Here is a 14,862-nt window from a genome sequence, read left to right as displayed (position 1 = left end):
CAGTGTGTCTGTCAGCAATTCTTTTGCTTTGCTAATCGGTGTCCTTTCTGGGGCAGAGTCCACAGCTTCCATTAGACCATCACACCAAATCCTCACTGTGAGGTGTTGTGACTCTCCCAGCACTCAAATTCCCACTTCAGTTTGGTGTGACTTGTAGCAGGCTGAGCTCATCCCACATCAAATGTCTCACTCCCCTTTCTCAATGTCTGGAGTACATACCTTGTCCATAGAAGCAAAGGCAGACGCTCATTAAATGGAGCCTGGGTAGTAGAGGAGGATTTTATTCAGTTGCAATATATACCTATTTGTTGGAATGAATGTAGTTGAGCTGTATTAATACAAAGCTTTTTTTTTCCCCCTCTCTTTTCTTCTGCTTTTTGGCAGTGTGTCTCCCCATCGTTTGAAACCAATTAGCAGGTGGATGGCACTGCAGAACCAGCAACTTTCCAGAGGATCTTCCCTGTCTCTGCTCATTCTCCTTCACTACTGTTACATAATCTTCTCCTTCTGGATGAGTTATTCTTCCATTTTCTGCTGTTCTAGCATGAAATTACAAAGCCCCATACTGCAAATTAGATTTCAGTAGGGATATCAAGTGTATCAAGAATGGCAATTCCAAGTGGCCTCAAAAAATACCCTTTTTAAATGTCTCTTGAATGGAAGCATCCACTAATGTAGGAAAAACAGAGAGAAAAGGCAACAGAAGCAAGAAAGGTTATGATATATTTTGCATTGTAAAGTTGGGCTTGTTAGCATCATTTTCAGTGTGCAAAGTCCTTTTTGTTTCAATAAGACTGGGACATGCTGCAGCTCTGCATATGGAGTGACTCACTTTTAGTGAAATATCTCTGAACAATACCTCTGAAATATCTCTTTAAACTACGATTCTCTAAGAAGCAAAAAGGATGGGAGAAGAAGGAAGGAGACTCGTAAATGTGCCATGAATTTCTAGAGAAGGGAAACCTTGTTAGGAGACATCAGATTATGGTCCAGCTTTTAACCCATCCAGAGTTCATTCATCATAGCTGCCCTTCAATGCAGCAGCACTCCACCAGCTGCACAAAACCCAAGAGAGACCATGGGGAGTAATAATCACTGGAAAACTCTGCTGATGGATTTCCATCCTCAGTGGCTTCTTGAGGACTCCAGGTGGCAGTTTCAGAAGTGCAGCCTCCCTGCCTGTGAGGCTGTGTATTGATGCAGGAGAGAAAGACAAACTCCTGTAGACAATAGTGGGGAAATATTACAATGTGAGGAGGAAAAGTTCAGCCTTCAAAACTGAAAGAAGGTGCTCATTGGACCACTGTGCTTTGTCATAAAACTGGAGAAGAAACATATACATTCAACATCGTTTAATCTATTTGTATTACTAGAGAATAAGTCCAAAATTCTAATTTTGTATTTGAAAGGAATTTGGAAAGCCAGAGAGTTATACCACAGCTAAACTGGACCTGCTGTATTTAAGGACGTATTCAGAAGGTTTGGAGAGAGGATAAATAAAAGGCAGCAAAGAAAAATGCCATGTAGAATAACATGAAAATACTCTATAACAGCAGAAATCAGAAAGTTATAATGTATTTTAAACTCAGTCCTTATTCAATAGAATGATTGTTTATATCAAAAGGAAGTTGTCAAAGGAAGGAAATAAAAATTTGGCTTCAACTTAATTTCATGCTCCCCTTGCTTTGGACTGATAAGCACCAAATTAACTTTGTGCTAATCAAGAGGTTACAAAACATTATAGAGATGGATGATTTCTGCTGATTACTATAAAAAATACTTTGTCTGCACATTTAGACAATACAGCAATGCATTTCTCCTAAAATAATTAGTTTTACAGTATATAAAACTTTTCACGCACAAAGGTGGAGAGCCTTGAGAAGCTTTTTTTTTTCTTCTCTCTTCAGACCCCATCTTCCCTATTCATCTTTTCAGTGCTTCTCCACTTCCATTCACAAAACAGCAGGAGAGACAATCAAACAGAAAATTATGTTGTTCTGCTTTCCCTTTTATCATATTCCATACTTGACCCAAGAAACCGGGAAGCAGTTAAATACTTCTGTTTCAACTGCCCACTCTGTTCAAATTCTTCCTCTCATTTTGTTTGCTTGAAACTTTGCTTTTTTAACAGCTTGCCATTGTGATTGAATATGTGTGTGCACTTACAGACATTTCTGTGCCCTTGTTCTTTCAGTCAAGTGATATTACAAAATGTCTTTTCATTTCTAATAGGGTTCAATCATTTCTATAATAAACATGTCCTTCAACAAAATTCTCAGCCTTAATGCTGCTCAAATGTCTCTAACGATTTCTAATTCACTGACATTTTCCCCAAGCCCCTCATCAATTTAACTATTCAAATTGCTAACACTGTTAACAATTCCTCAGTCTCCAGCAGACCCACTGCAGACCTTGAAATCCCTCTGCTGCCTCTGCAGACAAGAACACATCTGGATGTGCATCCATACCATGCTGGATCAGAGTATTTATTAGCCTGGCAGCAGTGTCTCATCACCATGCAGTGTAATGATTAACAGCTTCATTCTTACCATTGCTATCCAGAAGGGCCTCTCATGGGGTCATTTCCTGCCCTTGCTTCTGTCTTACAGTAGGGTAATTTCACTTCAGTGAATGTGGAGTGGCAGAAGCACAAAGGTCTGTACTGCTAAGGGTTTGTGGGGAAGATTTGAGGAACACTTGGAGCTGCATAACAAATTGCCTTCCAATTTTCTTTGAAAAAGTCCAGCTGTCTGTACTTTGGGAAATATTTGAAGGGGAAGCAGATGCAGGCTGACCTGTCTTTAGACATGAGCCCAAATTTTCAGAATGGCCTAACATATGCTGCACTGAGACATTTGAGCTGAAGATACTGAGATAAGCTATTCCTGACCTTGCTGCACACCAGCTGAACTGCTCTTACCCTGTGCTATATGAAAGCATTTGGAAATGGCTCATCTGTAGGATGCAGTTCAGGCCTTGGAGTGTTTTGACTTCTAATTTAAGCTCCCATGCAGTGGCAGCTTGTTAAGGGGCTCACCACAAAATTTCCTGGACAGAAGTCCTCCTATCTGTGGTGGTACACATGCAGCTAGCAAAGTCACATGTGACAGTTCCCTAAAAGAGACCTTCCTGCTTGCACATGCAGAACCAAGAGATGAGCTGCCTCAGTTGACGCTTCCACAGTCAATGAAAATAACCAGATTTGGACAGGAGGTGAATGGTCTGCAGCAGATAGTCGGGAGAGCGGTTGTAAAGGAACAGTGCTTCAAGGGGGAATCCCTGGAGAAGCACAGCTCACTACTTAGAGCATGGTAATTAGAGCATAAATCTTTACTTGGTAAAGATTTTCAGAGCCAATGTCTTTAACCACAAATTTCTTGGTAATCGAGCTACTTAAACCTCTGCATCTTGGTTTTCTTGTTTGTGAATTTACAGGTGAGATAACCATCCCTGGGCAATGCAATTAGCTTGTGTTTACAAAATGCTTTGTGATACTGTGAGGAATGTTACTGGCTGCATGCAGGGAGTGATTTTTCCATGGGATAGCATATGTGCGTTTATCAAACTGTCTTGACAACTGTGTGTTCCATGACACTGGGGTATTAAAAATTTCTGAGCAGCTTGAATGATGGTCTCAATGCCTTTGGAATTATGGATAACCGTGAAAAGTTGTCCACTGAAAACAGAAGTCTGCCTCTCTGAATTGTATTTGCTTCTTGAAAAGCAATTTTGCTTCCATGAAAAACAAGGTTAGAAATGAATCTAGGAAAATAATGGCAGAATGAAGTGCCAGTTCTCCACACAAGTAGCATCTTGAGAAAAATAAAAAGTATTATTTTGTAGCTCTGATGACTTCCTATGAGGACAACAAAGTTCATAGAATCGTAGAATATGCTGAGTTGGAAGGGATCCATCAGGATCATCGAGTTCAACTCCTGGCCCTGCTCAGAACACCCCAACAGTCACACCACAGGCCTGAGAGCATTGTCCAAACTGTTCTTGAACTCTGTCAGATGGGTGCTGTGACCACTTCCCTGGGGAGCCTGTTTTAGTGCCCAAACATGCTCTGGGTGAAAAACAGTATAAGGAAGCAGTCAATGTAAGAGATGAACATGCATTAGAAAACATAAGATCAGGGTTTAAAGCTCTTGATGTTGCCATTGCATTAGCAGAAAATCTTTATTCGTAACCCCCCCTCTGCCAATAGAAAGGAGAAAAGAAAAAGTCACATTCCCTGCAGCTCCATGTTGACCATAATCAGATTGTTTCTCAAAGACATGAAGGAACAACATCATAGAATTATTTGGGTTGGAAAAGACACTTGAAATTATCAAGTTCACCACTATACTGTGTCCCTGCACTCCACATATACACATCTTTTACATACCTGCAGGGATGGTGACTCCACCTTTTTGCTGGGCAGCCTGTTCCAATGCCTGGTCACCCTTCCAGTGAAGAATTTTTTCCTGACGTCCAATCTGAACCTTCCCTAGCACAACCTGAGGACAGTTTCTCTTGTCCTCACTTGCTACTAGTTGCTTCCTATCCCTTGGGATCAACCTCACTAGAGTCCCCTTTCAGGCAGTTGTAGAGAGCAGTAAGGTCCTCCCTGAGCCTCCTTTTCTCCAGGTTAAACAGCCTCAGCCTCTCCTCACAGGACTTGTGCTCCAGACCCTGTCTCCTTGTGCTCTGTTGTCCTTCTCCAGACGTGCTCCAGCACCTCAATGAGTTTCTTGAAGTGAGTAGCCCAGCATTGGACACAGGTTCTGAGCTACCACCTCAGCAGTGCCCAGTACGGGGGGACAATCTCTGACCTTCCCTGGCACCTAGGTTTTGCTGACACTCCTATAGCTCTGTGGATCCTTCTTCTGGCCCCTTTTGTAGATGGGCATCACATTTGCTAACCTTCAGTCAACTGGGATTTCCCCAGTTAGCCACGACAGCTGACAAATGATTGAAAGTGGATTAGGGCCCTCCTACCAACTCCCTCAGTACAACAGATTTGTGTGTGTCTAAGTGGTGTAGCGAGTCACTGACCATTTCCACTTGGATTATTGGGTCTTCATTCTGTTCCCTGTCTTCCAGCTCAGGGTGCTAGATACTCCAAGAACAACTGGTCTTATTGTTAAAAACTGAGGGAAATGTGGCATTAAGTACTTGGACCTTTTCCTTATCCTTTGTCAGTGTGTTTCCCCCTGCATTCAATAAAGATGGTGCAGAGGGATAGAATGTAAGAAAATAAAGATAGCGCAGAAGGTAATCTCACACCTGAGGAGTTGCAGCTGTACTAATCACCAAAGATTAGGAACAGGCCTGCCCTTAATAGGCCACAGCTGTGTCCAATAAGATGAGTGTCCAAAAGAGTGGGTTAGCTGGGTGAGGAGAGAGTTGGAGTTTGTTGGCTGTGCTGTGGGGAGCTGCACACGAGAAATCACTGAGAAGGTATGGAACTTTTGCAATGCGATGATGATAGGATGGAGGTTCTTCTTAGCTATCCTTTTGTTGTTAATGTATTTATAGAAACATTTTTGTTGTCATTTACTGTACTTACCAAATTAAGTTCTAGTTGGGCTCTGGACCTTCTAATTTTTTCCTTGTATAACCTTACAATATCCTTGTAGTCATCCTGAATTGCCCACCCCTTCTTATGAAGTTGATGCACCTCTTTTTTCCTGTGTTCCAGCCTAGCTCATCTTTGGGCACAGGGGAACAGCCTGCTCCTCTATCTTTAGAATTTTCTTTGAGAATGTTCACTCTTCCTCACTCCTTTGCTCTTCAGTGTCCCAAGGTACTCTTAAGTAGGGCCCTCAACAGGCCAAAGTCTGCCCTCCAGAAATCCAAAGTTGCAGTTCTGCTGATCCCATTTCTTACTTCTTTGGCAATCACAAATTCCCTGATTTTATGATCATTTTGGCCAAGACAGGCTCAAACAATCACACCACCCACCAGCTCCTCTCTGTTCATGAACAGTATGAGGCACTATAGTATGTAAGCTACTCCATGAAAGGGGCAGAGCAGCTTACTTCTCTAAGAAACAATGAGGAGATTGTCTGGTGCTCAGAAACTAGGCCATGAAGCACAAAGGCATTTAGGTGATCAAGTTGAGTGGGTTGCCCAAATGAATCTTAGTGTATGTATGTTGATAGATGGATGATAGATCAATCCACATGCATAACTGGGGTAAGTGGGTTTTTAAGAATCAGGAAGAGAAGGAAAGAGGGGCTCTTATGACTACATGCAGCCCTATTCTGAAACCAGGGGACAAACTACCCTGTCAAATGGTAGTAAAAGGAAATGGGGACACTAGGTTACTGACTCCCAGCCACTCAAGGCATATTGGAAAGACTGGACCTCTGCCTTCCTTTTTCTGGCAGCTATTCCTTGCAAATGCAGGGGAAGTACTCATTAATCTTCCTCTGTTTGATTTCTGTATTTCTGAAGAATTTTAAATAGACAAGTGGGGCCAGTTCACTTTCTCTTGCAAGGTAATTTCTCAATTGCTTTTTACCTTTGAGACCTTGTGCACTCATGTTCGTTGCAATGTCTGCTTTAGAGCTCAAATCCTGGCTCAGGAGCCCACATCTGAAAGCACAGTCCTCAATATTATGACTGGAAGCAGGAATTACCTATGACTTTTTAATTCTGCCTCTGGTCTATGTATGAAGCTGTTTCTTGTTCTCATTCTCTTCATATCCCTTAAAATAACCTTGTCTTTTCTGGCTGTAAAAGAAGGACTACTAAGAACAATTTCATAAAGTAGACTAAGCCTTGGCATTAATAATTAGAAGGTTCTTTGTAATGATTAAGCATTCTGAGCTATCTGCATGTGCCATAGAAATAACTAAAAAATCCAGTGTAAGATTCTGTACAATTTCTCTCCCTAAGAAACCACTTTGATGGTGTGAAACATTCTTGTGTAAACTGCAATGGAAAGAGAGAGCACCAGTTCTGTTGCATATGACAGAAGTGACAGTGGCGACTTCAAGTTTAACAAGACCAGTCTATACAGGAAACTGAAGTAATTCTAGATTAACATAACTAATTAGCAGCCTGAGATAACTTAATTGCTATGCAGAACTTCCCAGTTTTAGTTAGCATTCTGTATTAGCTACTATGTAATTATTAAGGCACCATACTCAGCACCAGCAACTTAATTATCATTAGTATTGCTCCAGTCTCAAGCTTGAATGCCGATGATTAATAAAACACAATTATTTACATTGTAATTGTGGTATTTTAATTAAACTGAAAATGCACTTCATTTGCTTTTTGTCAGAGTGTTAATTTTTAAAATTAAGGTCAAATCTTTTTGTCAAGCTTTTTTTTTTAATCCCTAATTGCAAGTTAGACTGATTTCTTGCCATCTAAAGAAAACATTGTGACTGTTGATAACAAATGAGTCTGAGTAATAAAACAGCCTCAGTGCTCTGGAGTTAGGTAATCCCAGTGCTAATAAACAATACCTTGATATGTGTTTTCCATGATTCTTAAGTAACTTCAGTGTATGTAAGTCCCACTTAATTTTCCCATTCTAATTAGTCTTTGTAAGGGTCAGTTTGTTACATTATGACAATATTTTGATGGTCCTGTTAAGACCAAAGAATTTACAGCTGTACAAGACCAAGGGTGAGAGAGGAAGTGTTGGCTGACAAAAGTGAAATGATCTGCTCATTGTCATCTAATATGTTACTGTCAGAGCCAGGGATAGAGTCAAGGCCTCCCAACTCTTATTTCTGTGCTCTGATGCTAGATCACATTGCTCCTCCTGTTAGCAAGTTTAGAAATGTCAATTTTGAGGAGAGGAAGAGGCTTAGTCTGTATTTTCACAAAAGTGCTTCCGGACTTAATAATAATTAAAGATTTTTTAATGCATTTTTGTAACTCTTCTGATTTCAAGGGGTTTCTTTCTGATTTACATTAGTGTTAGATGGGTCAGGCCCAGAATTAATAGCTTTCCTCAGAATGTCTAAACACAGTAAGATTTGCTTTTACAGAGGAAGAGTGATTTCCCTGCCATTACCCAGAGAAATTTACTTTTTATTGCTGAAAGTTCTGCCCCAGTTTTTGCCCTCTGAGAGACTCTCAGCATTAGCCATTATAAACTTTATAGGTAAGCTTCAGTTTCTTTTTATATAGCCAGAATTTAACTTAACTCAAAATGTCAATGTGTTTGCCTTGGGGGAGAATAGGAAGGAGAATTACGCAGTCTATTTCAGAGATTAGTCTTACTTGTGCTTGCTTTATTGCTATATCTTCCAAGTTACAGGACTGCAAGCCCAGAGGTGAAATGGCTGAACACTGGATCAAAAGCCAGGGTTTTGGGAGCAGAGTGAGAGAGGATTTGTCAGGCAGACTGACTGAAAGCCATGATAGACAGAAAATGAAGACTGGAAAAGGTCCAGAGGGGAAAAAATACCTGTCTATTTAAAAAAAAAGCAGTTTATGGAAAGGAGGATGCTTTTAGCTGGGCTGCTATTTTCTTGCTTCTGTTTTAAGCAGACTTTGGAAGCAGAAGACTGTATGGGAAGCAAACCTGGAAGGTGAGAAGGAGAAGTTATAATTGCGGTGCCATTTAAATGTGATCTAATCTCTGGCCTGGGTAAATCCTGGGCAGATCTGCTCAGCACAGCGATGAAATGAGTGATTGCCAAGAAAGGGGAAACCAGTGGTCTGTCTATAGTGATAATGGAGATATCTCTGGAGCTGTGCATTAAGCACTTGATGAAACTTACACTGGTAAAGATACCCTCAGTCTGTAGGGAAGAAAAGTCCATGTCTGCTGTGGAGATTTATAAATATGTGCCCATAATTTCTAGTATTTAGAAAAGTCTAGTAAAAAGCCCTGCCGCAAAAAGTCTTTCCTCCTTATGGGATAAAAATAGGTAACTAAGGCATAAAAAAGAACCACACAAAAACTGATGTAGAAGCAGATCAACAGCTAACATGAAGAAGCCTTTTGTAAGAAAACTCATGCAAGCCTTCCCATCCATTTTAAATTTCCCTTTTACATTGGAAAATCCTCATTTTTAAAGATGTAATTAGCAATAATTGTAGGGCTTTGTGCTCTTGTCATTTGGTTCTTCTGCTGCTATAGCTTCTGTGAAGCTACTGTGGTCTTGTATAAGCAAAAGAAGAAACAAAGCCCCTACTCTAGGGATCACTTGCTTATTGTTTTTGCTGCAGATCTCTTAATATCTGGAGATTATTTTTCAGTTACTTAAGCAATTCTGTCTGAATTTTGAGACATTGTAATAATGAACAGGGTGAGTACAGGGGATTTCTAGGCATTAAGAGGAATATTTTCATTTTCTCCTGAAGCAGACATATAAAGTTAGGGATGGCAGCTTGATTGCTGAAGCTATTGGAGGCTTTGGGAATGACAGTACTTGCCAATTTAGTGAGGCGATAACTGAGCTGATTTACTATAGCTAAAGACTGGGCTCCATTCTCTAGTGCTGTACAGCCACCACAGAAGTGTCCTCTCTGATGGCCTCATTAGCTTGGAAAGATCTTAGCTGAATTCTGCTGCTTAGATAAAGCAGAAGGATGCTAAAGTTTGCTCAGATTTATTATCAACATTCTCATCTGTATCTGGTAAGGAGAGTGACTTCTCTTCCAGAGGTAATCCTTGCCAGAGTAATCCCTACTCCTATCACTTCAAGATTACTTGGCTGCATTGCACTTTATCTCAATGCCCCTGAGAAACTCAAGCTGAGGAACAATTCTATGACCAATTTTCAAAGCAGCATCATGACAAAATTATTATTACACCAATATCTCTGCATCTGTAGCAGCTGCTACTAGGTTTCTAAATGGAGTTTAAAATGCTAGGATCAACCTGTAAATCCCTAAATTTATGGGATATAGTTACTACAGGGACTGTCTCTTGATTCCTTTGAAACTGTCCTGGCTGAGATTTCTGGAAACACTTCAGTGGGAATTCTCTGACTACAAATCAAAAGGGTCACAGTCAGAATGCTTTTCATACGGGTGGGTTAAGGGCAGGAGATACTTGGGATGAAATATGTATTTGGTAAAAGTGAAAGGAATAGTTTTGTGCAATTTTACTATGAATTTCGTGTATTTGCATTTCAGAGAGTAGGAGTGAAAAGCAGGATACGAGTCCCCTTTGCACAGGGACTTTTATGAACTTACATCCATTTAATTACTCCTCTGTACTTCGGGCTTTTGGGGCTAGAGACTGAGTAATGATCTGATGCAAAGTACTGTCACCTGAGAAATTCCTATTTAGATTCAGTGGCTCTAGAGACTTATTAAAAGGAACAGTCATAGCAAAAGCACTTGCAAGAAATCCAGGCTAGTTAAACGTTAACTTCTGTATAGAATAATAATATTTTCATAGAGCAAAGTCACAAAACTATAATTTCCATGCAACAAATTAGAAAAATCTTGAATGCTTTGCATGATTTTTCAATATGTTGTATTAATTTCATTTAAAGAGCCCTTTGTTATGACTATTTGCACTTCCAAATGTTGTCTTTCATATGATGTTTGGCATGTAATATACTTCTGATTTTTAAAAATTAAAGAAAAAAATTACTTAAAGCCAGAGTAAATTGCTCCCTTACATGGTTGAACATATTCACCTGCCACTTCAGGAAGTTTTGTCAGAAGATGGAGCACTGCAAAGATCTCAAGATCTGTATTTCGTTAAACAAGTAAATACAAAGACAGTCATATTAAAAATGCATGGAAAAGTAAGACACATCCCACTTGAGTACAAACAGCATTTGTTTTTGATGTAAACCATGACCATTCAGAGAAGTATACACAGTCCCATGCTTTTTATGACCAGTTGCTTTTGCTGAAGTTTCTTTCTTCATAAATTCTTTTTTTTTTTTTTTTTTTTTGGTGAATTCATTCATGGGGAAGGTAGAAAACAAGCAGTGCCCAGCCCCCTCCACTATTATAGTATTTGCTTATGGGTTTTTTAAATTGGGTTAAGTTTATGTTTATTTTAGTTAGATCTTTTCTAGATAGACCTAGAGAGATTTTCTTTTAGATAGGATATGAAATGATTGGGGACTTAAGGAGTCTGTCTGTTTTTAAAATTTTAATAAGTAGTCCCTCTGGGCCTTTTACAGCTAACCACCAATTTTCCCATTCTCTTTGTATATGCCAGTTTGAATTTCATGTCTGTTTCTTAGTTCCACATGATGTTTCCCCCTCATTGCCAAGGCTGATAGGTGAGTAGCAAAGGGAGCTGTGGAAGTTCAGAGCAGGACAGGATGGGCTCATGCTTAAGGTAATCATTGATACCCTGGGAAACTATATTTGTTCCTTGCCACTGTGGCCGTCTTCAGAAAACATGCTGCAAGGGAAGAAGCCACATATTTTACATGCATTCATTAATTGCTTCCTACGCTTTAAGTATCTGATCAGACAAGCTAAGAATTTGCAGCTAAAATTATCATCAGTGAGAACTATTTCATTTATAATGCCCAACGCAAAGTGAAGAAACAATTTGCACTCAATCACTCTGTCTCAATTTCCATCTGGAAAATGTGAACAAAAATAATTAAATTAACAAGACTGTTGTGGGGAAAGAAAGTGTGAAGCACTGGCATACTACAGTGATGACTGCCATGGGAAAGCCCACAGGGAAATTAAAAATCATCTCTTTTTAAGGATTTGATCCATATTTAGCAAATAAGTAAGATCTGCTAAGTAAAGAGCAATGATACTGAAATTATTTTTATTGCTGGCTAATATTCATCCCTTTTTCACTGAAAGCAGTGTGGTCATCTTAAAAAAAATCCTCGCATCACGTTGTATTGCATTACAGCAGCTTAAACTCAAACTTCTCAACTTTAAAGCTGTCTGGCTTTTTAACCTTAGTGATGAAGCTAGTGTTATTCATATGATAAACAGCAAACCCATGGCAGAATGCAATTCCAAAAAATTGATTTTTAAATAAACAAATTAAGGACACAGCTTCTGTGTAGCATGTAAACGCTCCATGGATCATCCCCAAACGTACAGCATATAAGCTGTGAGTGAATTTTCTGATAACTTACAAGTAAATCCATTAAGTAGATTAAGTTAAATTAATTAAAACCAGTGTCCTACCGGAGATCTGTCATCTGTGACACATTTGATTTTGACAAGAGAGACCTTCCTGACAACATAGATACAGCCAACTTTTCAGATAACAAAAAACTACCATAAATCCCCTCTTTGAAGACATTCAAGAGGTTAGCAATTGTTATAATTATTTAGGTTAGCGACAAGCTTGAGTCAAGTTAGCACGTGTCAGCATTTGTGGAGATCAAGCAGAGAAAAATTAAATAGGGGTCTGAATGTCTTAGTCTGATCAGGGAAAAGCAACTCTAAAACTGTTAGCTGGCATAAAGACTCAGGAGAGTAATGAACTGGCAGTTTAAATGATGATTAAGCTGAATAGTGTCTGCCAGGAGGACACAAAAGCTCTGTCACTAGGGAAGAAAACCAAAACCACAGCCTAAGAGACTGACAGCTCCTCATCCCAATATCCTCATATTCCTTTTTCTATATCCCCAGAAGATTTGGGAGGAATGCAGGCTTCCTCAGAGCACAGTGAAGTGGGAAAAACCTAACTTACATACTGTGTCTGAATTGAATGTCCCAAGAGTGACATCTAAATAGTGTTCGTGTCTGGAAATTGCTCTAGGTAAGCACTCTGACTACTTAATCTCCTAAGCTTACACTTACATGTGTGACTGAACTTGTGCCTGTGATTCCCTGGATCCTGAGCACTTTCTCATCCTGAAAAATTGTCTAATTTTGCCCTTCTCAGTGGTTGCTCCTTAAGCTGCCTTTAGACAAAAACACAGTGAAGATTACATTCTTTCCAGAAAGACCAAGGGGCTCTAGTTTGATTTATATATTCTCTTCTTTGTCTTCTCTCTGTCCATGGTGCATCCTGTAAATCTTTGGAAAGCTTGTGCCCTTGTGCCTAAGCTGCTGTGTGGAGCAGAGAGATGGACAGTGCCTCAGTGGTCACTGCAGGGACACACCAGCTCATTGCCAAATCTCAGATGCTGTAGAAAAAGTGTTTTTTTCACACGCTGGGGGTCCCAAATAGCACTTTCATTATTTGGGGTTTTGGAGAGGTTTTTATGCATAACGTGAGCTCATAGATAACCATATATTGACATATATATGCTGACATATATGGTTATGGTACATTTAATAATATATTATTGACAGCTTGGTGTGGTTTAACTACAGCCAGTAACCAAGCCCCAAGCAGTCACTCACTCACTCTCCCAGGGGTTGGGGACAGAATGGGAAGGGTAAAAGCTGCAAAATTTGTGGGTTGAGATAAAGGCAGTGTGATAGTGAAAGAAAAAGCAGCACACACAGGGAGAGTAAAGCAAGGAATTAATTCACTGCTACCCACGTTCAGCAGGTGTTCAGCCATCTCCAGGAGAGCAGGGCCCCATCATGTGTAGCTATTACTTGGGAAGGCAAACACCTCAACTCCAAAAGTCTTCCCTCTCTTCCACCCCATCACTTGCTGAGCATGAAATCATATGGTGTGGAATATTCCTTTTATCAGCTGGGGTGAGCTATCCTGGCTGCATATCCTCACAAAGTTCCCATGCACCTCCAGCTCCCTTGCCAGTGTGGTAGGATGGGAAGCAGAAAAGGCCTTGGCTCTGTGCAACCCTGCTCAGCAACAAGAAAAACTTCTCTATATTATCCATACGGTTTTCAGCACAAAGTCAAAACACAGCCCCATACCAGCCGCTCTAAATTAACTTCACCCCAGCCAAAAGCAGCACACAGCTGCAGGAAAGTGGGGTCTATTCCTTCAGTCATCACTGGTTTGTGGGCAACAAGTCTGTCCACAAGGGATGGTGGAATATGAGAGCTTTGCTACAGGAGCTACATTGAAGAGAATTACAATATCCCTGTGTGTCTCTCAGTTTGACTCTGCATAAGGAAGTCACTTTGGTACCAGTTTATAGACTGGAGCTGAAAGTATCATTTTTTTCATGCAGGAAAAACAGAGGCCTGGGGGAAATCAGTGGGAAGACAGAGCTAGAACTCAGAATGAGTTACAAATCAAGTGAGATATTTTTACAGGAAAGTTCTAATCTACAATGTAAGTTAAAATTCCTGTAAATGGGAGCAGTGGATGCGTTGCTTCATAGAGGTGTACAGATTATTTCCCTGATTTGTATATGAACACTAAATCAATGGGATTCCTGTGTATGCAAAACTTAATCAAGTGGATTATTTCTATTGGGTGTGAGTCTGCCTGCAAGACAAATTGCACCAACATTTACTGAAACCAAAACCAAGGCTACTGTGAAATGCACTTTGAAATCCAATACAACACATACTTGAAGAATGAGTTTACATTAAAAAAAAGGCAGAATGACAAAACCAGTTTTCAGTAAGCACTGTATTGATGAAGATAACCTCTCCCATTGTTTGTCTGGCATTTGTGCACTTCTTGCATTGCTATTCTACCTCTGTTCCTAAATCATGGCAAAATGTAAGATTTCTATGCTTATTCATATTTCTAAAAAGTGTTGTGTGAGCAATTGAGGATGAAGGAAAGTTGACTACTATTAGGCAACTGGAGGTAACTGATTTGTTAGCTACCCCAATTTACCTCTGCTTGTGTCCTTTCAAGTAGTCCATCCTCACTGAACTTAAACTCCCATAAAGCAACACCACCATCTACAGCTCAAACATCAAACTCTTCACCATATGCTAATTGCACCTCTCCCTGTCCTGAGCTAAAAGCTTTATCAGATCTAAGAGTAGCAGATTACTTCTTCTGTAATGCAGTATCACTTTAATTTTTATTATCCAAAATAGAGTTTGGTTTGGGGAAAAAAAAGTAGC

The sequence above is a fragment of the Ammospiza nelsoni genome, chromosome 6, assembly GCF_027579445.1.
Source record: "Ammospiza nelsoni isolate bAmmNel1 chromosome 6, bAmmNel1.pri, whole genome shotgun sequence".
NCBI classification, from domain to species: Eukaryota; Metazoa; Chordata; class Aves; order Passeriformes; family Passerellidae; genus Ammospiza; species Ammospiza nelsoni.
Note: the sequence above shows the minus strand (reverse complement) of the source record.